Genomic DNA, 23,517 nt, shown 5'->3' with positions numbered 1-23,517 from the left:
ACTTCTCCTGGGTCCCTCCAATTCCCTTTTGGGGTCATTTTTTTGCTCACCTGTCAGGTGACTAATTAAAGTTTTTATTGTTTTGTTCTTATACCACCTTGTATTTTTCTTTACAGGATATATAAACATAATTAAAAATCACTTGTGTAATTCCTGCTTTAATATCAGTCTCTCTTTAAAGATAACAAGAGTCATGAAGATAGAGGCTGTAATTATCATGTTTACCATAATATAATAGTTCTAGGCCATACCCAGTGCTTGATAAATCATAATGAGTGAATGTATGACTAGTATTGGGCATCAAAAATAGGATGAATACTTCACGGTCAAGGCAACTGAAGTGGAAGCCACATTACAGTATTGAGGGTGAAATAGCCTTAGGATTCTAAATGCTAAACAGAGAAACGTGGGTGTAAAGCATATAGTGAGTGGTGAGGAGTGCTGGGAGACTGAGAGAGAACAAACAATGCTGACTATCTGATATTAAGGCACAGAACAAAGACCCAGGTTTACCTGAGATCATTACATGGCAGGTGATGGAAGGAGAGTTGTGGACTGAACCAGTCCCTGGTATGAAAACATGCTATTTATGGTAACCCAGATAGGTCAGTGAAGTAATATCTTGACCTTCTGACAAGAGTGGGAGCTATGGTTTCAGTGTTATCTGTCTACACACAAAGAATGCACTAGTTCTCATTCTTCTGGAGTTCTCTGATACCTGACATTCCATTAGCTTCTCCAGGAAACTTTTTCAGAGTAACTCCATGGTGCCCTCTCTATTGATCATTGCATATTTACCTAGTTGTTTCCTCCACTAGACTGCAAGCTTCTTTATGATAGTGATTTTATCATTTGCCTATATAGTTCCATAACTAGCTTAGTGCCTACTCATTTTAATTGAATAATTGTTTATTTTTGCCCAGTAAATACATTGATTGGGAAATGGCTTAATGTATATTCATATAAGGGTACCTAGCAGAGTAGGTTATGTAGTAAAATGTAATGAACTTTATTGGAATAATTTTAGTCATAGATACTTTGTAGATTGAGACAAAAATCACCTCATTGTTGCAATGTGATTTTGCAGCATCTCCCATCAAGTGATAGTCTCTTTACCTACTCCTTGAATTTTGTCTGGACTTAGAATTTCTTTTGGCCCATTGAATGCGATAGCAATGATGATGTGCCAGTTCCAAGCTTATAGCTTCCCTCTGCTCTCTTTAAACTTTGAACAAGTCTAGACAGCTATCACAGCTGAGATCATCCTAGAGACCAACTGGTTCTAGTTGACCTGGCAGCTGACCACAGATACATTGATTGAACACAGCCAAGGCCAGAACAACCCAGCTGTACATAGCCCAAATTACTGACCTGCAGAATTGTGAGCTAAATACGTGGCTGCTGTTTCGAACCATTACATTTCAGGATTATTGTGTAGCAGAAGTTAATGATTATAGATGTTACTTTTAACTTGCTCAGTTAAGATAACTGGTACTATATTTTGCTAAGATGATGGGTGCTGAGATCTGACCCAGGCATACAGCCTTCTTTGGAAAGGAGAGTCCTAGATAGAATGACATAGTCAGTGGAAGGCTTGAGACATTAGCTGATACTTTGAGTGAGAGTTGGAAAGTGACAAAGGAGAAATTTTCTTTAGGAAACAAACAGCGGCTAATAAATAGGCAGAGCCCATGAGGCATCTCATAAAGAGTGCCAGCTTCTTTGAAATTAGAAGTGATTTCAGAGGACAGATCAAACATAAAGGTGAGACGACTTAATGACTGGAAATTCCGGGTAAGCAAGCCGTGCCATACACAATGCTGGGAGGAGCCTGCATGAATTAACATAATTGCAGTCTATCAATATTGGGGAAGAATAAAGATCCTGAGAAAAGAATCATAAACCCTGGGATAAAAATTAGAAGTGATTTTAACAAAAGAAGAACATTAAGGAGCAATGCTTATAAGCATGAAGAATGTAAATAGCCCTTCTGGTGTGGAGTGTGGAGGTTTGAATTTGCTTCTTATTACTGCCACTATTTGGCTTTCAGAAAGTCAGTGAGCTCCAGGTTCTTCAAGTGGAAATGGGTTTTTGTGACTTTATTTCACAGAGAGAATCAAGTAAGGTAACAGACGGGAAAGCAGAAGTTAGTGTGGAGAGCTGCTAGAACAATGGTTCTTAATACCTAAGGTTGATAGTGGAAACTATAACGGGCTAATTTTGGATGTTCAGTTCATGGACAATCACACAAGAAATGTTTTTGTTTTTGTTTTAAATCCATGGCTTCTGTCATTTTTAAGAAATATATTTTTATTGATTTCAGAGAGGAAAGGAGAGGGAAAAAGAGATAGAAACATCAACGATGAGAGATAATCATTGATTGGCTGCTTCCTGCAGGCCCCATTCTGGGGATCTAGTCTGCAACCTGGGCATGTGTCCTGATCAGGAATCAAACTGTGACCTCCTGGTTCATTGGTTGAGGCTCAACCATTGAGCCATGCCAGTGGGGCTGGCTTCTGTCATTTAGGTCACCCTTTCCCATTTTCCTTTCCTTCATCTCTCTCCAGGACAAGCTTGTTTATTGCAGACGGGAGCAAAGCCTTCTTTTTGAAGTTGGACTGTTCACTTACCCTGTGGCTCAGGGTGATTACAATACAGTTTCACCTGTTTGTGAAGGTTTCTGCTTTTATATTCCTGTGACTTGCTCTAGGCCTCTGGATGGCACAGGTATGTTCGAGAAAATATGTGCCCAATACTATTTTGGGTACAATCTCTTGGAATTAATTTCTTTTAAAAAAGAATTTGGACAAGGAAGGCATGATTTTGAAACTTTCCTTTCTGTGCCTTTAATTCCTGTTAGTTCACTGGCCGGTAGTCCCGCCCTTTGAGTCATGACACTCATTGCTCCAGGAGGAGGGCAGACCCAGCCAAGAACAAAGGAGGCAATGTTCAGTGTTTCAATTCCAAAACATGCTCTTGAAGCTAATTTCAGAGACAATAGTTTTGAGAAGCCAAGGCATTAACTTGTAATACCTTGGCTTGTTAAAAGAGAAATCAGAAGCTTTACTTTAAATATTAATTATTCCCTTAAAATATTAAGAAGTCAGAGGACTGAAGGAAGAAAGATTTATTACAAGCCACAGAATACAGAATATAAAGAGTGTAACGCAAAGATAATTCTCTAATATACTGAAAAGAGAAAACTGGTGGGGAGGAGCTTGGAGAGAAAGAGTAAGAGAAAAGCAAGATTACTGAGACCTGGGCTTGGTTCTCATACCTTGCCTAGAACTCTGGGTGGAGATAATGGCCTCAAAAGAGGCATCTTCAGTAGAGCAGAAATTATGGTGTTATGTGTATAAAATAACCAGTCCTGAGCTAGCCCAAGTCTTCAAGTCTCCTTCAAGTCCAGAAAGGAGAGCCAGGAAAATTCCTAAAATTTTTAAAATTGGAGCATGGGATGATATTTGAGAATTAGAAAACAGCACATCTCCCAGGAGGTTGCCACAGCCTAAATTGGAAACTATGGCTTGGATAGCCCAAAGCAGGGGCCAGCTGAGGATGGGGCTTGAATCTCAGAATGTCAGTGTGCATGTTAGTGCTGAGGTGAAAGCTAGAGGCTATGGGCAGAGAAGACTGAACTACCTGAAAGCCACCGCTTCCATGCTAAGGAATCAGACCACAGATACCAGCGTAACACACTTCGGCACAGCGAAAGGCTGGTTGCTGCTCAGACCCCAAGCAAGAGCCAGATGTCCTTTCTCTCATGAGAGCACAATTCCATAAGCCCCTTTTGGGTAGGAAAAGGATGTTGGGAAAACCTAGAATTCAACTATCTAAGAGAGATTAAACTTGAAAAAGAAAGGTCTAAGTTTCCTTGAGATAGGAAGCGTTTGATTCTGCCATCACTGGCATGAAGACTCATCAGTCTGATGAGTCTGGTTATGTATCATACATAAACTTGACCCCACAATACCACTATTCAGAGGTGTGTGGGGGCATTTACCAATTTGGCCCCCGGATGTGGGTTAAGCCCCTCTTTCTTTGTTCCCCTGTAATGCCACTCTCTGCATTGCAGTATGTGCCTATAAGTCTGTCTCCGCACTTGCTTGTAATTTTTATGATTGTACAGACCGTATCTCATTCTTTTTTGTAATCTCAATTGCTGCCATGGGGTCTGGCACATAGTTATCTCCCAAGAAATATATGTTGAATAAATCCACAATAACAAATTACATTGTGAACCTTTTTACAAAAAACTATCTTGTAGGATTCTAGAAAATCTGATGATTTGGGTTATCAGAATCACCTGACTATTTTGTCTGTGCTCTGGAGACATATCCTATTGCTAAGCACTTTTTATGTGGAAATTGTTTAATATTCCCAAGGATCCTATAAGGTTGCCTTCATATTATTGATGAGGAGCTGAACCTTGAAGCGGTTAAGAAACTGACCCAAGATTCCATAGCCACTAAGTGGACCAGACAGGTATGAGCCTGGCTCTAGCCCATGTTTTCAGCTAGATACTATATCTGCCCCTAAATATGTATAAGGGTGTCCTCACATAGAAGTAGTTATTCAATGTGCATTTGTCACTAGTCACAGGATAGCATTCCCTGTATAATGCATATGATTTCATGTATGTATACACTTAAACTATTGTTTTAGTGTTTCAACAAATAAGAGTTCCCAAGCCATGTGGAAAGAATGACATCTCTATTTCTTTGCAATAAAAAGTACTCCTGGGAATTGGCGATGCTGGCTTATTTGTTCTTTCAGGTGTGGAAAGTTCTAGTGAGATCAGCCAGGGGCCAGGGCCTCTCCTGTGATCCCTGTTGTGAGCCTCGCCAGGCCTGGAAAGTGGCTCTGGGCTCCCACACCTCCGTGAGTCTGGAAGAGCCCTGGCTTTCTGTGCATTGAGTAGGGCCTTTTGGGCGGAGCAGGAAGGAACAAGGAACTGATGAAGGTGGAACTCCAGCGCTGGGCTGCCTGATCCTGCTCCAGCTCCTCTCAGGAGTGAATGCATCAGTGGAAAAGGGTTCAGGAATTGGGGTGGGCCCTTGGATCATGTGACTTCTTCATGGGCTGGGTGGGTGGAACAAATCTCTCTCTCTCTCTCTCTCTCTCTCTCTCTCTCTCTCTCTCTCTCTCTCTGGATAAATCCAGGGGCAAGATGCTATTTGAGGGACTGCTCTGCTGTTGTGGGTGTTGAGTCTCACTGGGACAGCCAATGATGGGCAGAGGCTTGGGAATCCCTGTAATAAGAAATGACAGCAGGGACCTTCAGCACTTTTTTTTTTTTTTTGATGATTCTGATCATTGAAATTAGCTTCTGGACCTACTTCAGTACAAAGTAGAAAAGTGCTCTCTAGTATTTGGGGGTGACCCCAGAGGGCTTTAGGCTGTGCTATGCCAGTGGGCATCAGTATGACTGTAGTTGATTTTTAAGCAGTTTGATTAGCTGTGCCTGTGCCACATTGGTTTTTTCGTGTGTTGAATGTCTCCCCTGGTCTTAGGAGAAGAAAGAATGTTGCCGAAACAGAACTAGTTCAATGAGAATATATTGAGACATACTCTTTGTTTCACTTCTACATATTTTTTTCACAATTTCTTTAGCTTCGCTGTAGGAAGGTAATAAACATCAAAGCTGGCAGAGTCAATGATATTTTTCCAGAGATATGACCAGACAAGCCTCCTTTCATTGGGCTCGTGGGGAAAGTACATTCCCAGGAGGGGAGAGGAACATTAAACCATGTGTCACTCATTCTGCGGGAATGGAAATGTTGGTTTCTCTGCTTGTAATATTTTAGAGATTAAATGTTGGACACATAACTGCAGGAAGGCTGTGATTTGTTTCCTAAATCATTAAATCTCGTTCCATTTCTCATCCTGTGTACATCTCCTTTGGAAAGCCATATAACTTGCCCAGTGTGCCATAGTGTGGAATTGTGTCAGCATGTTTGTGGGTCAGCATGTTCAATAAATCATGTCACATAGAGACTGCATTCATAAGCCAATGCCCCACCTGGCCACCATCCCCCCAAATAGAACGTGCTTTGGTACCCATGATGGGAAGCTTCCAAATCAGTCTTGGCTATTTCCTATTACTTAGGTCCTTCTAACTTTCCCATAGCTATTGTAGAAAAGTTGCTCACCGGCATCTAGTGCCCTGAAACTTTATCAAAGGGACTACTCTCTAATCATTTTCAATTGTGGGAAGGTTTGGGACCTGACTTTTGATCACCTGTAATACTCAGTACTCTGACTGCCTTTTATTTTCCTGCCTGCTTGTCACATCCTACTTGTTGGAACATAATATTTGTGACTCACAGATTCCCAAACCTAACCAAGTGATGGATGTACTGTTGATGATTAATCCACATCTCGATGTAGTTTTGAGTTTATTGCTTTTCAATTGATTTGTGCTGGGGGTTAAATAACCAACTGTAAGGCTGGTAGGTTTGTGTTTTGTTTTGAGTACCAAAACACAGTTTATTCTTTTTTATTTTTTTTAAAATTTTATCTTTATTGAAAGATTAAAGCATTACAGATGTCCCCCTTTTTTCCCTCCATTGACCCCCTCTACTTGCTCCCTCTCTCCCCAGGTCTTCACCACACTATTGTCTGTATCCATGGCTTATGCATATATACATATAATTCTTTGGTTAATCTCTGTCTCCCTCACCTTCCCCCTCCCCCCACTGCTGCTAAATCTTGATTCTTAACTGTAGTAGTTTTCCTAGGTGTTTGGGTCTACATTCTTTTGAACTGCTGATGGTCAGATGGGCTATTATTATAGACAAAACAAAACCCCCCACATAAACTAAAAATACATAATCAAGTTAAACATTTTGTCACAACGAGAGAGTACTATTTCTCTGTGTCTCTGTGTGTCTGTGTGTCTGTCTCTCTCATCTCAGATGCTACTTAATTCTACTCCTTAGTTCCAGGCAGACAAATTAGCATTAGTGGAGGATTATCTCCTATTTGTTTTAACTGTATTTCCTTTTCTTTCTAGCCCACTCATTCCGCTCAGAGCAGAGTCTACCAGAATGGAAGGGGTTCCAGAGCCTTCGTTTAGGAATCTTACCTTTCATGTTCTGGGCCATTGAAAATGATACATGGAACAGTTTGAATGGGACTCAGCAAATTCTTGTGCACCTGGATATTTTATTGAAAGGTGTTAGCTCCTAGTTCCATTACCATAGGCAACTATTTTGATGTGCGACTTATTGTTTCATATAACGTTTTATTTTTCTGTATATATATATTTTTTAATTCATGTAAATGACATCAGATGATGTATATCTTGTTCTGTGTCTTTTATTTCTCTCTTTTTAAGGATCCATCCCTGTTGCTATGAGCAACTCTCATCTGCTATTTCTAATCACCACATGATGCTCTATACTGTGCACCTAGCATGTTTGACTTATCCACTTTCCCCTCGACGGACACAGGTTGCTTCCAGTCTTCCTTCCCCCATCACAACTAATGCTCCACTAAAATGTCCAAAATCCAACGAACTGATGGGTATTCTTCTTTAATGGGTCTTTCTTATGTTTATGGAAAACTGAATTTATAAGATAAATTTTAATTTTGTTTCAATTCTTTTTTAGCCTTAAGCAGTTCTTTAATATTTTACATAATGCTCCATAGTATAAAGATTACTTATAGATTAGTCATGCTCTTTCCTCAAAATTGATCTGTTTTCTCTTCTTTCTTAAATTTACAATTATCATAGCTTTCTGTTGTACTCACTGGGTGACCTATATGATTGAGAGAACAACTCAGTTTGCATTTTTGCCATGGTAACAGTGCCATTTCTATAATAAATCAAAAAAGTAAATTAACAAAGCCTAATACTACAAAAAACAGTCAGTGAAAATCTGTAGAAAGCTGTCAGTACCATTTTAAAAAATCCTATGCATGACAAATAGAATGGCTAGATGTGTTTTTCACATATTTTTCTTTGTCTTGAAGAACCCATCTGTTAAGTATGCCATGGGTGGCTAACCCTAAGGTTCAATATTTTCCTATTCTCTAGAATACTAAGCCACAATAAACTGAAAATAATAAATATAGCTCTATTTACTTATTTATTTAGAAAAATAATTCATGCTGTTATTTTGAAGAGGAATCCACAAAACAGTAGGACTTTGCTTTACCTAAAGTTATCTTCTGAGCTAAGCTGCTAGAGGTGTGTTAAAGGGCAACTGGTGTCGTGTGACCTTCAGCATCTCTAACTCTGGCAGACTGTGTTAGGACTCTGTGCCTGACAAAGGCAACCACATATAGACTTAGTTGTGATCCATGAAGGGGCCTCCCATGACAATTAGTCCCAAAAAGGTGCTACAACTAGAAAATGATGAACTAAACCAATTAGATAATCTGTTTGGGGGCTCTTGAAACATACAGAGAGATACTAAAAATGGAATAGGAAGAAGCAGCTGATAGAAAGAGAAATAAAGTAGTCAAAAGAGGAAAAATAGATAGATTTAATTCCTATGGTATGATATGAAGGAAAATTTCATATTTCTTTAGACCTATTTGAATATTAAGATAGTTTTCTGAGTGTGATTCTGATCCTAGAATATAGACTTTTAAAAAAACCAAAATGATCCCAAATAAAAGCACATAAGAAAAACAAAACCAAATTTGAAAGTGGTAATGAAAATGAAGTAAATTGTAATTTTAGCAATTCATATTGTAAATATAAAGAAGTAAAAAAAGTTATTAAACCAATGAAAATATATTAGAGTGCTTGAGTGGTTATAAAGGAAATGACATATTAAGCTCTGAGTATACCATGTTTAAAATGGAAGGAATAATTCACAACATATACATATTTTTTTAGTACAATAGCTATTGTACTCTGCACTTGGGACACTATAAAAAGCTGATGGAAGGTAAGGATATTGTCCAAGCTCGAAAGTGGTGGAAGTATGTGTCTCAGACAGTAAAACTCACCAAATATTTTGAAGACTTCCTTTTAGTTAGGTTATTCGATGAGTTGTGGTTAATGGCCTGGGAGAGGTTGTGATATGTATCACCTCCAGACTATGATATTCATTATTATTTTTGAATTCCTTTTGCCCTCTCTTTGCTTGTCTTGGAGACCCTGGGAGCCAAGTGTTGCAATGGTGGAGCCACAAAACAGGACCTGGACGCGTCCATGATTCACTGCCGGGAAGTAACTGCCCTGGAGAGTATCTAGACTTGCGGAGGGTTTGAGAGAATGGGTAATAAACTTTTATGTATAGAGCAACCGAGATTCTTGAGGTTGCTTACTACTGCCAGAATCATACTGGGTGGGATTTGATTCATGGCCAATCTATTTTACTAGAAATATTCTCTTACCACCACATTATATTGGCTTAACCAAAATAGAAGGTTCTAGATAGATAGGTCTCAGTTTTTGTCATATTAAAAAAATGGGGTGCCGAAACCGGTTTGGCTCAGTGGATAGAGTGTCGGCCTGAGGACTAAAGGGTCCCAGATTCGATTCCAGTCAAGGGCATGTACCTTGGTTGCGGGCACATCCCCAGAGGGGGGTGTGCAGGAGGCAGCTGATCGATGTTTCTCTCTCATCGATGTTTCTAGCTCTCTATCCCTCTCCCTTCCTCTCTGTAAAAGATCAATAAAATATATTTTAAAAAAATGGGAAGAATGAATCCCTCCCTGTAGAAATGTTATAAAAGCTAAATGAGATAACTTTTAAAATGTAGTGTTTACTCATATTCATGTATGGTGGGGCCAACAGATCAGGAGATGATTGTCATTAAAAAGAGAGTTTGTCACAGTTCCCAAAAGGAGCAGGTGAGTCATATCATGCAGGTCACACGGGGGAATGGCAGGGTTGGTCAGGTGGCAGAGGGAGTGAGGGGAACATGTGGGCAAGAGGCTTTATTATTGTTTCAGTGGAAAAGAATGGTCAAGGCAGGGTAAACAGGGTTGGGATTGGCTAGTATGAATTATTTTAGCAGGCTCTGGTGCATAGGAACTTTAGTTGTACTGGTCCTGGGGTGTGGGAAGGGCAGTAGGGTAGTGAGTGAAAGAGCCTAAGAAAGAAGGTGGTTGGGGTATGGGCTCTGGATTGGTTTTTTGGCAAGGTGAATTATTTATGATCTCTAGAAATGGGCAGTCCCTTCAGAGTCAGCAAAGCCCCAGATGTCAAAGCATCAGTATGAAAAACATGCTTAATACAATAACATATAGGAAAAGTACCTAAGGGAGTGCCTGGCCCAGAATAGGCACTGAGGTGAATTCAAAAACAGGCTGGAAGGAAGCAAGTGGGAGACTTAGGAGAACAGGTGGGAGGCATTCGCATTCTAATTTATCTCTATGATAAAAGAGATTCTTTAGAAATGTGTTGTTGACTTTTTAAAAACCTAAATTAGTTCATGCTCTTCTTCCTTTTTGTGTCATTCTAATCTCCACTTTTTTTCAGAATCAATTCTACTGAAATTGTAAGTCTCAATGAGTGACAATTTTTTTTCTGGGAGACCTCCCCTCAGTCTCACCCAGGTATTCCCTATCCTCTGCCCCATTCCCCATGCGGTCTGAGATAGGGCCTCCTATGTACCCACACATCGTTGGTTATCTCACTCCTACCATGGTGTTGGAATTTTATATTTATTTGTCTCTATACCTCATTAGCCAGGAAGCAACATTAAGGTGGAGAGATTTTGAGAACTCCCTCTCCTAACCTAGATGGTTCCCCTAATATAAGCTCCAACTTCAGCTGTACTTCTCCTTTGTAATACTGCCAATTTTTTTTCATGATAACTTACTCAGTGTGTGTCCAGTCTTTAACTGTTGGCTCCAAAAAAAGTCTATTGTTTTTATTGCTGTAATTCTAGCACATAGTCCTTTATCAATGCATATTTGTGGAATGTCTGACAGGCAAGACTTGAATCTGTCTTGATTTTCATAATGCTCAAGCCTTTAGAACAGTGTCTGGCCCATTACAGATGCTCAGTTAAAGTTATTTAAATAAAAGCAAGTATAAATCCTCATAAAAATCCTCCAAGGTACAGAACGTTATAAAGACTCTTAAGGGTGAGCAAATAGATTCCCAGAAAATGAAGACTCACTCACCCAAGAGGCTCAGCAAGATGGAAGCAGAGTTGGAACTCATACTAAATTCTTCTGACTCCAATGCTTGTTTTCCCTCTGGCAATTCCCAGTCTTACTGAGCCGTCTGATTTGACAACAGTGGTTCAGTTCAGTGCTTGTCGAACTTTAATGTGCAAACAAGCCATCTGACAATCTTGACCAAATGCAGATTTCGAGTCAGTAGGTCGGGGGTGGCAGCTGAGATTCTTCATTTCTAACAAGCTCCCACCTGATGCCTGTGCTACTCGTACAGTGAACACACTTTGAACAACAAAGATAAAGATGGCCCTTAGATTAATTTATCATATAGGCTTACAACTTCTATAGAGAAATAAAGAAGAAAATTGATCAGTGGAAAGAGTTGTTATTAAAGAAAGGAGTATTCAAGCAAGATTGGTTGTGTAAATTGATTAAATTCAATAGACATTGCTCAGTTCTCTACCTAATTTTGCTGTTGGGAAGAGAGGGTCTCTAACTCTGAAACCACACCCTTGTTTTTATTTTATCATCAATAAGGAGTTGAAAACAACATGATTTCAGTCAAAATGAACTATGAACTAAAAATGTTGTAATGGACTTCTTATGTGATGGTACAATTGCATGTCTTAGGATGCGTTGCCTGGAAGACAGACTTTGAGATTTTCCTGTAGGAGGTTTACTGGGAGTGAGGGGAGCAAGTTGGGAATAGGAAGTTGGCCTGCAATGCATTTGCAGCTGAAGCCCAGCTGATCCAATTGGGAGATGTGGGACTGAAATGACCTTTGGAGTGGTTTTAAAATCAAGGCAAGACGACTGTGTCTTTATATCCCTAGTGACCAGTCATTCGGTGCAGGCTTCCACACAGGGGAGGGGTATAACTTGAGTGAGGTGGCTTTGACCACGGGTAATTCACAGAGAGGGACTCAGAGTGGACAGTCGACAACCCTCATGCCCAGAAGATGGGGGAACAGGAGGCTCAACACAGAGGGGTTCTGCAGCATTGATGACATGCATTGTTCCTAGAATTCACACAGTTCCAATAAGTATCTTCAGCACCATCTCTGGGTTTTGTAAATACTGCTCTGCAGGCTCTCTGGAGGAAAAGGCTTTTTTGCTGCAAAGAGCTGGAAGTCACTAGAACAGAATGGAGTAGGGGAGTGAGTTAAAAAGACAGCAGTATTCTACTACATAAGTATACTGTTAGCTGTTTCCAGACCTCTGAAATAATCATGCCTACAAAAATTTCATTAAACTCACAACATGTGTATTGGATCCACCCATATAGTGGTTCCTTATATTTTTCTAGCTTTTTCCTTCTCAGTTTTTTCATTATAAAATGTGAAGTTTCAAAGAGACAATCCATAAAATCCCAGAGAGTTTCAATAAAATACTGATTATATAACTCTTTCTCCTTCTGAATCCCTGCCCTTATCAACTGGCTCAGAGAACAGAAACTTGGCCTAATCTATTTTTTTTTTTTTTTTGCCCACAAATACCTATTTCAAGAAGCTAGAAATGTGTAAGAAGAAAGAGGAATAATTTAATAAGTATGGGTTCTTTTACATCACAACCTCTCTTAAACTAAAAAAATTAAATTAAAATGTAGTGTCACTTCACAGAAATCTGGAATATAGAGATAACAAAAGAAGACAACTATTTTAACTAAACTGTTAACATTTAATTATATTTACACTTTGTAATTTCCATATAATTATAATTACATAATTAAACAATTTTGCACCCTATTCTTTTCATTTAACATTGAATATCCAAACCATTCTCACATGTATTGAATGACCTTTGTAATTAAATATAAATACCTTTATATTATTTCTAACAATATAAATTAGAATTCACTTAATACTTCTAATTTGGAAGACTTTCCTTATTATTATTTCTAAAAATTTTTGCTTATTGAATACAGCTTTGTCCACAACTTTTTCCTAAAATTTGGATGATGTCTTAAGATAAAATCTCAGAAGTAGAAAATGAAGCAGCTTTCTAGGTCAAGGGAAAGCAGTTAAAATGGTCAGAGCCACAGAAGAGACCAAGCCTGGAAAGATAGTGTTTTATCACCTTCCTCTCTACATCAATTGGAGGATAACATTTACTAGTGACTAGTTCATGATCTGATTGTTTTAGAAGTTTCAAGATTGGTAGGAAAAACCATAAAAAATTGATAGAGAAAGACAGAGAAAGAGGGAAGGAAGGGAGGAAGAAAGTACAAAAGAATGAATAAACCTGGATTGTTCTTACACATGTATGGGTTTTGTAGACTGATCTTCAAACCCCTCCCCCCTTAACTATTGACACTTACCTCATCTTGAGGGAACAATATTACTTTGTACTTTGTATTTGCAAAAGTTTGTGTGATGAACAAGAAGGCAGATCATGGAAGTCATTCTACACCCCAGGCAGAATATTATTATTCTAATATGTGGTTTGGAACTGGGGTGTGAAATTCTCCTTCATTGGAGACTTAGAGGAGAATGGAATGTTATTTCTCATTTGGAAACACAATTTTGGATGAACAATGATCTACCTTTCAAAACAAATCTTCTTCCACTACTAAAAATTAGAGAAAATGAAAGGATAAGGGAAAACTATTAAATTTCATCTTTTATTTTTCTTTTATCAAATTCCCTCATGTTGTACTAACCTTTCTTTGTTCTTTTATCCCCCCAGAATATCTCTGTCTCTATTTCTCTGTTCCCTCATTTCTCTCCCTTTTTTATTTCTATTTGGCAAGGTGACCAGCAATGCCAGTTGAAAAACAAATTGGGAAAATTTCCAAGGTGCCTCTCTATACATAATTTCATGGATTCTCTCTGTTTATGATATAAATAAGAGGTGAAACCCAGGGTCACTGGATAATGTCTAAATACTTTTTGGCATAGTTCAAACAGAGCATAAAAACTCTGAGCAAGATTTAGATGCGGTATTCATGGATAGACTATTTCTTTTTTAAAAAACATATTTTTATTGATTTCAATGATGAAGGGAGAGGGAGAGAGAGATAGAAACATCAATGATGACAGATAATCATTGATTGGCTGCCTCCTGCATGCTCCTACTGGGGATCAACCCACAACCCGGGCATGTGCCCTGAAAGGGAATCTAACCATGACCTCCTGGTTCATAGTTCGATGCTCAACCACTGAGCCACACCAGCCAGGCCTATAGACTATTACTTCCTCATAAATATTCTCAATTCAGGTCAATGCAAATCAGCCTGCTAGAAGTAAAATCAGTATCAGATCATATCCTATATAATAAAAGCCTAATATGCTAAGTGTCCAGTCATCCAGTCATCCGTTCAACTAATCAAGGTGTAATATGCTAATGATATGCTAAGGCCACTCAACCGCTTGCTATAATGTGCACTGACCAATAGGGGGCAGCAAGGCAGGAGCTGCCCTCTGGTGGTCAGTGAGCTCCCACAGGGTGAGTGCTGCTCAGTCAGTAGCCAGGCTCACAGCTGGTGAGTGCAGTGGTGGCAGGAGCCTCTCTTGCCTCTGCAGCAGCACTAAGGATGTCTGACTACTGGTTCCTTCCCCCTCCCAGTGGAGAGCTGGCCTAAGCCATCAGTTGGACATCCCCTGAGGGCTCCCATACTGTGAGAGGGTGCAGGCTGGGCTGAAGGACCCCCTCCCCCCGAGTGCACAAATTTTGTGCACCGGGCCTCTAATATATATATATATATATATATATATATATATATATATATATATACATACACACATACATACATAGTGGTCAACTATTACTGCTAGCTGCAAGTGATCATCCAAGCATTGACTCTGTCACTCTGTGGCTCTTAGGGGGATAGTGGGCTTAGACTGGCTAAGAAAAGCAGGGAGCATGATTGTGAGTGCTTTTTCAGCAGCTGCAGATAACTTCCTTTGTGCAAAGCACTTAATCTCCTAGCGTTTCAGTTTACAGCTCTGTAAAAATGAGTCCAACAAATATTAACTGACCTTGAAGTGATTTGATGGTGTCCTAATAAAAATTATAGAAAGCAAATATCAATCACTAGACAAACATTTTGGTATAATTTTCTCTTATTTAATGGTTTTGAGTTCCTGGGCTTTTCTCTATTTTTTTGACTGATCTTTTCTTTTTCTGCACCCCTCTTCATGCGCCAAGTCAGCATGTCAGTAAGACTAGCTGAACGTTCTGTGTTGGAGATAGCTGCTCTCCTGTGATGCTCTCAGTCTACAGTCTCTAACATGCCCACACAGAATCTAATTCAAATGACAAAACTCTGAGGAGTGTGCATTTTCAATAGAGCAAGTAGTACAGGCACAACTATCCACAGATGTTGCCATGTCTAGAAAACACTTGAATGAATGTCTGAATGAATGTATAGAAAAAAAAAAAAACATTTGAGACTTGTAATATCACATTTGAAATCATTTGGATTGTAAGAAATGCTTGTTTCTGAAAGTTTCATTGATTTATCCATTCAGCAATGATATATTAAGCTTCTATTTGTATTCCTTGCTTTTCAGTTTTGGAAATTAAGGATATAGCAGTAAAGAACAGAAATAAAGCTTATGTTCCTTGTCAGAAAAGCTATACATAACCACATAAGCAAATTATACTAAAATGTCAACAAAAGCCATAAGGGCTGTAAATATAGTAAAACAGGGTTGCATGGGCCCTTATGAAAAGGAAAGCTACTTATATCAAGTGGTCAAGGAAGGCTCTTTGAGTGGTGGCAGCTGCTCTAAGACCTGAATGATAAGAAAACATAAACCATCAGATGAGAAGTTTCCATCTGCTGCCACCACATCTCTCCACTCATGAACTCTGACCTCCTTCCTGGTGCTAGTGATGAACTCCCCCTGCTTGTCTCCCTCACTTGTCAACTAGTTTCCACCCTCTCTTTCCTACTCAAGGGAATCACACAGAAATTATCTTTTTGCTCTACTGCAAGACTAAATTTTCACTTTCTAATGGTTAGAGACATTGCATATTGACACATAAGCATATTGCTATTTTTTTCTATGTTAAAAAAATACTCTCCAGATCCCCCCTCAATTATTCACTCCCTTTCACTGGCGATTTCTTAACACTCTTTCCTCCTTGTCTTCGCCACTCTGCTTTTGGAGCCATTCCAGTCATGTTTTACCCTCAGCACTCTTTGAAGCAGCTTATATCAAGTTCAAGGATAATCATAATGTTGATAAAGACAGTGGTTAACTATCTAAACCTGACCTATCAGTAGCACTTGACAGAGTTGATTGCTCTCTTTCTTCAAGTACCAGCTTCACTAGAAATACAGGATACCACACTAGCCAGGATTTCTGCCCATCTCACGGTCTGTTCCTTCTCATATCCTTTGATAGCTTCCTCTCATCTTCTCTCGATTTTGGAGTTCTCTGTAGCTCAGCTCTTACACTTTTTCTCCTATGCATCCATATTCACCACTTAGGCAATTTCATGGATATAAATCCCATCTCTTTATTGGTGACTTCCTAGTTTATCTCTCCAGTCTGGTTGCCCAAACTTTCATATCTACTAGTGTATGGTTGCCTGATACATACAAATACAAGCCTAATACTGTTTCAACTTAATATGCCCCCCCAATCCCTGTGGCCTGAGAAAATAATTTGTCGCTTTCACCAAAAGGGGAAACATGGGGGAAGAAACAGTTTTATGATAGAAATGAAAGCATTCTGTGTTAGACCAGTGTCTTCAGGGTCATTGGTCATGTTGGACAAAAGTTCAAGAGATGGTTAGGGCTGGAGTTGAAGAGTTGAGGGAATGTTTCTGATTTGCACAGCAGCCCAGTTGTCAGAGATATGACTTTTGTTCTTCCACTGGCCATTTACTAGTGTGATCTTTTGAATTTAGACAAGAAGAAAAATGTATTTTTAGTGTGTTTATTTTTTTACTGTATTCTATTTTTGAAATAGTCTGTGTTGCTTGAGGGAGAAAATACACTGAGTGGCCAGATTATTATGATCTCTGAACACATAATAATCTGGCCACTCAGTGTATATCCTGTATAATAAAAGGCTAATATGCAAATTGTCCCCTCGACCAGGAGTTTGACCAGCAGGCAGGCCGGCCAACTGCCCATGTCCCCTTCCCCTGGCCCGGCTGGCTGGACCCCACCCATGCACGAATTCATGTACCGGGCCTCTAATATATATATATATATATACTGAGTGGCCAGATTATTATGTGTTCAGAGATCATAATAATCTGCCCACTCAGTGTATATTATAAATAGACTAGAGGCCCGGTGCACAAAATTTGTGCATGGGTGGGGTCCCTAGGCCTAGCTGGCAATCGCGGCCTATTGGGGCAGGGCTGGCCAGGGCCTGCTGGCTGCTGGATAAGGCCTGCTGGATGGGGGAAGGAACCACAGGAGGTTGGCTGGCTGTGGGAGGTTGGCTGTGGGAGTGCACTGACCACCAGGGGGCAGCTCCTGCATTCAGCATCTGCCCCCTGGTGGTCAGTGTGCATCATAGTGACTGGTCATTCCAGTTGTTCTGGTCATTCAGTTGTAATGGTTGCTTAGGCTTTTATATATATAGATTTGCCTATCCTATTTATATTATCGAAAGCATTTATATTATTTTAAAAGTATAATATTACTAAAAAGTAATTGTGCAATTAAAATAATCACTATCATTGCTGTAGGTATTGAAATATCAGTACTATTGAAAAGCTTACAATCTTAGAAATAACACCTATAAAGAAAATACTCTTATAAACAGAACAAGTCATAGTAGGTACTTCAGGCACTTTACAAGGTTCTATTTTATAGGAATAAATTTTATACCTAAATAATTATAACAAGTCAGGGGGCAATAGTCTTATATTACTTGAAGGATGTGAAATTTACTATTGTAAGTCAGTTTAACTAAAATATATTTTAAAATACTTCAATTAGAGACAAAAACTCTCTGATGATGCCAAATTTAGATATTCTCATGGTTCATTATAAAAATTAAATTGCTCTTTATTGGTTAGATTGATATTGAACATGATATTTAATTTGAAAATGTCAGGGGGAAATTTAGAAAATCAAACTTGTAAGGCATATATCCCATGTAATTCTAATTAGAGAATTGTTTTGTATCCTAATTATATTTGATGCAAAACAAAGAATATTAACAGTTTCCTGCATGAAAAAATTTAAGGTAAATAAAGAAATGAGAAATTTCTACATAGGTGAGCTTTTTTTTTTTTTTTTTTTTTTTAGAATAAAGCCAGGCCATTTTTTAAAAAAAATTTATTCGTTACCTATTGATATATAATAAATTACCCCAAATCTTTGGGGGTTCTTCTTGGATGATGGCTACAACAACTAATGACTATTCACTGTAAGAAAATCAACTTCTTTCTTTTTATTTTTGTGTCCTTCTTTTCCCTCTGCCTAGCCCATGCCCCCAGTGCAGCTTCCCCAGAATTGATTGTGTTTTATTTTAAAATGTTTTAATTAAAGCATAGTTATACAATATTATATTAGTTTTAGGTATACAACACAATGATTTGACATTTACATACCTGATGGTGTGGTCAACACATTGAGTTTAGTAATCATCTGTCTACATGAAAAGTTCTTACAATATTATTGACTATATTTCCTGAGCTGTACATTGCATCTCCATGGCATCTCTTATTTTCTTAAAAATTTTTTTCTTTATTGATTAAGGTATTACATATGTGTCCTTATCCCACCATTTCCCCTCCCCCCAACTCATGCCCTCCCCCCTCCCCCGCCCCGGTGTCTGTATCCGTTGATTAGGCTTATATGCATGCATACAAGTCCTTTGGTTGATCTTTCCCCCTTACTCCCACCCTCCCCTACCTACTCTCTGAGGTTGGACAGTCTGATTGATGCTTCTTTGTCTCTGGATCTGTTTTTGTTCATCAGTTTATGTTGTTCATTATATTCCACAAATGAGTGAGATCATTTGATATTTATCTTTCTCTGACTGGCTTATTTCACTTAGCATAATGCTCTATAGTTCCATCCATGCTGTTGCAAATGGTAAGAATTCTTTCTTTTTTACCGCAGCATAGTATTCCGTTGTGTAGATGTACCACAGTTTTTTAATCCACTCATCTGCTGATGGGCACTTAGGCTGTTTCCCAATCTTAGCTATGGTAAATTGTGCTGCTATAAACATAGGGGTGCATATATCCTTTTTTTCCCCCTCTTGAATGTTTTTATTTTATTTTTTTAAATAAATCTTTATTGTTCAGATTATTACAATTGTTCCTCTTTTGCCCCCCCATAGCTCCCCTCCACCCAGTTCCCACCCCACCCTCTGCCCTTACTGCCCCTCCCACTGTCTTCATCCATAGGTGTACGATTTTTGTCCAGTCTCTTCCTGCACGCCCACACCCCTTTCCCCCCGAGAATTGTCAGTCCACTCCCTTTCTATGCCCCTGATTCTATTATATTCACCAGTTTATTCTGTTCATCAGATTTTTTATTCACTTGATTTTTAGATTCACTTGTTGATAGATATGTATTTGTTGTTAATAATTTTTATGTTTACCTTTTTCTTCTTCTTCCTCTTGTTAAAGAATACCTTTCAGCATTTCATATAATACTGGTTTGGTGGTGGTGAACTCCTTTAGCTTTTTCTTATCTGTGAAGCTCTTTATCTGACCTTCAATTCTGAATGATAGCTTTGCTGGGTAGAGTAATCTTGGTTGTAGGTTCTTGCTATTCACCACTTTGAGTATTTTTTGCCCCTCCCGTCTGGTCTGCATAGTTTCTGTATAGAAATCAGCTGACAATCGTATGGTTGCTCCCTTGTAGGTAACTAACTGTTTTTCTCTTGCTGTTTGAATATTCTCTCTTTGACTTTTGCTCTTGGCATTTTAATTATAATGTGTTTTGGTGTGGTCCTCTTTGGATTCCTTTTGTTTGGGGTTCTGTGAGCTTCCTGGACTTGTAAGCCTATTTCTTTCACCAGGTGGGGGAAGTTTTCTGTCATTATTTCTTCAAATACGTTTCCAATATCTTGCTCTCTCTCTTCTTCTGGCACCCACATAATTCGGATGTTGGTACACTTGAAGTTGTCCCAGAGGCTCCTTACACTATCTTCATACTTTTGGATTATTTTTTCTTTTTGCTTTTCCAGTTGAGTGTTTTTTGCTTCTTTGTATTTCAAATCTTTGACTTGGTTCTTGCGACACTCTAGTCTGCTGTTGGATCTCTGTATATTATTCTTTATTTCAGTCAGTGTATGCTTAATTTCTAGTTGATCCTTTTTCATATCCTTGAGGGTCTCACTAAATTTATTGGCCTTTTCTAGAAAATTCTTGAAAAACCTTATAACTGTGGTTTTGAACTCTATATCCAGTCGTTTGCTTTCTTCCATTTCTTTCATTTGTGACCTGCTTCTTTGTCTCCGCATTTTAGCTACTTTCCTGAGTTGATAGAGTGGCTTTGTGTGCTAGTTGTCCTATAGGGCCCAGTGGCTCAGCCTCCCCAGTTACCTGAGGTAGACACTCCTGGTGCACCCCTTTGTGGGCTGGGTGCACAGTCTTGTTGTAGTTAAGCTTTGATTGTTGTTGGTATCACTGGGAGGGATTTACTTCCAGGCCAATTGGTTGTGAGGATCAGCTGTGTCTACGATGGGATAACTTCTGTGCTGGAGACACCCTTATGAGGCAAGACTCGCTTCAGTGGGGCTTTGGTGCTCACTGAGTCTGCCCCCTAAGTGTGTCACTTATGGATCTGAGGAGTTGTAATCTGGATGGTCCCACTCTGACCCTGGGTACACTGGCTCTTGGATCTCCAAGGAGGTGCTAATTTAGCCTCTGCCTGAGGCCACCAGCAGGAGCTACGGAGAAATCTGCAGATTCCTCTTCTTTGTTTGTGAAGCAATGCAAGCTGCTGTGGGGCCTTGGGCCTTCTTTTGGATATTCTGGGTCTCACTGACTCAGCTGCAGTTTGTTAGGTAATTTTAGATTTCAAAGGACCAGGCCATTGACGTGCAAAAGCCTCTGGGCTCAGCTTGGATGGGGCGGAGTCTCAGGGTGGAGCAAACAGCAATGGCCTTGTGGGGCAGGATCTCAGAGCGGAGCAAACAGCAATGGCTTCCCACCAGCCCTGCCCTAAGAGGCCCCTGGGTCTCAGTGTCCCACAGTAATCACTGCAAGCACCTCTGAGAGAAAGCTGCCCTCCATTTTCGTCCACTGCCAGATAGTCCAGTTTCTCCCCATATGAGTCTGGGTCCCCAGAGTCTCGCCCGGAACTGGAGTTCAGAGCATTTGGGAGCTTTTGTCTCCCTCCTGATTGAGAAAGCCAGCTGCGTACTCAGTTGCCAGCCCTCTCCACGCGCACACCTCTGTACCTCTGCCTTCCGCAGCTCCTGTGAGTCTCAGTGTGCTTTTCTCTTTCCTTCTAGTTGTAGAATTTCCACTCAGCCAGCCTTCCTGTGGCTCTGGATGATGTTCGTTTTGTCTTTTAGTTATAGTTTTGAAATTGTTGTGCGAGGCAGCAGTTCAGGTGTTTACCTATGCCGTCATCTTGGTTTCTCCCTTCCATATATCCTTTCTGATTGGTGTTTCTAGTTTCTTGGGATATATTCCTAGAAGTGGGATCACTGGGTCAAATGGGAGTTCCATATTTGGTTTTTTGAGGAAACTCCATACTGTTCTCCACAGTGGCTGCACCAGTCTGCATTCCCACCAGCAGTGCATGAGGGTTCCTTTTTCTCCGCATCCTCGCCAACACTTGTCATTTGTTGATTTGTTGATGATAGACATTCTGACAGGTATCAAATGGTACCTCATTGTCATTTTGATTTGCATCTCTCAGATAATTAGTGACTTTGAGCATGTTTTCATATGTCTCTTGGTCTTCTGTATGTCCTCTTTTGAAAAGCATCTATTTAGGTCCTTTGCCCATTTTTTGATTGGATTGCTTATCTTCCTTTTGTTAAGTTGTATGAGTTCCCTGTAAATGTTGGAGATTAAACCCTTATCGGTCATAACATTAGCAAATATGTTCTCCCATGCAGTGGGCTCTCTTGTTGTTTTGTTGATGGTTTCTTTTGTTGTAGAGAAGCTTTTTATTTCTTTTAATTAAATATTTTTTAAAGGAATGAGCCAATTAGGGTGCATTGAGCTTAGAAAAACCAAAACATTTGGATACCACTCTTGTGTGTGCTTTTTAAATGCTTCAACTTCCCCAAGTTTATGAGCCCAGAACAAACACAATTAAAGTCATTGGGGAAAAAAGCTTAAGGACTAATTTGAGATGCACACTTTTAATAAGTCAACATTTGTTACATCTAGCAAACTTGGCATATAGAGTTGTGGTCTTAAGGAGATAAAATGGGGAATGAGGAAATACGGGGATAGAGCAGCTTGTGACCAGTGACCTGTATAGGCATTATTCCCATCATTCTTGATACTGAGTCTGTGGTTTATATTTACAAAGTCTTGGCCACTTGGCTAACCCGAGAATCACCTGTGAAACCATGCACACTGTCTCTTTGGCTTTCTGATAGAATCCTCATTGTGTTTGTTTTCTGAGGACAACATGCCTTCCTCTCCCCTCTTTCTACTCCTTATAGGTTTTCAGATGATACTGAAGTTGCCTAGAAATGGTTTCTGTAGCTCTGAGCCAGCGACAAGGACTCTCAACTTTCTCTTGTGCAGTGTCTCTCTTGTTCCTTTTTAACGACTTCTCATTACTGGGGCTCTCCTGGCCACCCTGACATCTGCTTCAAGCTCCTGCGTCCTGTCTCAGGAGGGAAACTGGGAATTGGGATTTGTAAAGTGGTGCTTTTCATTGAAGTAAGCATTCCTTTGCGGCTTTCCTATACAGTCTTATCTGTCTCCGAACATGTGATCTGCGTGGTAGATGTAAACAAATGAGTTGAAGGATCTGCAATTTCTTCTCTCTGGATCATCAGGTAATCTCTAGTTGGCTGGCAAATTCGCAGATTTCTACAGAGCTGGCCCGTCAGTGGAAAGGAAGAGGTGAGTTCCAGGTTACGGCTGGCTGGAAGCCTGTAGTGGGCCAACTGTGACAGTACATGTTGGAAATGCATAATGTAAGAGAAGCACATTCTCCACTCCGGGTTGTGCTTTTATTGAATTGCCATTTGCTGCTCCCACTGCCCCTGTCCTACTTCTGTTTAAAGCTCCATTTCTGAAGGAGTGTCCTTCCTCTCACTTGTCACAGAGAGCAATGGGCAAACATCATTTAAAAAAACTGGGAAATAAAAATGCCTTTAACTGAGAGGGCTAATCAGCAAGGATCCAAGATTTCAAATCTTAGATGCTTGGACCCTGAAGATGGAAAATCTTAACCCTTAGTGTTGCTTCAGGTTTCAAGTAGGGAGCGCGTGTCCATAAAATGGAGCGGAGGCCACTGCAGAGAGCGAAGGGTTAAAGTGACATGCCTGGAATTGGCCAGTGTACACGGCGTGGGGC

The 23,517-nt window shown here is 39.7% G+C and overlaps 1 pseudogene across 1 annotated transcript in view; it reads left to right on the top strand.

Annotated features, from left to right (window-relative positions):
- Positions 1-3,558: 3,558 nt before the first annotated feature.
- LOC307102867 (large ribosomal subunit protein eL27-like) overlaps positions 3,559-23,517 on the top strand; it is a 35,140-nt pseudogene continuing 15,181 nt past the window's right edge. The window contains exon 1 of the transcript in view: positions 3,559-3,690. The product of the transcript in view is annotated as a large ribosomal subunit protein eL27-like (transcript). The remainder of the gene's footprint in view (positions 3,691-23,517) is intronic.

Source organism: Cnephaeus nilssonii (genome assembly GCF_951640355.1).
Source record: "Cnephaeus nilssonii genome assembly, chromosome: 7".
NCBI lineage: Eukaryota > Metazoa > Chordata > Mammalia > Chiroptera > Vespertilionidae > Cnephaeus > Cnephaeus nilssonii.
The sequence above is the reverse complement of the archived record's forward strand: the minus strand, read 5'-3'. Positions and strand labels throughout refer to the sequence as shown.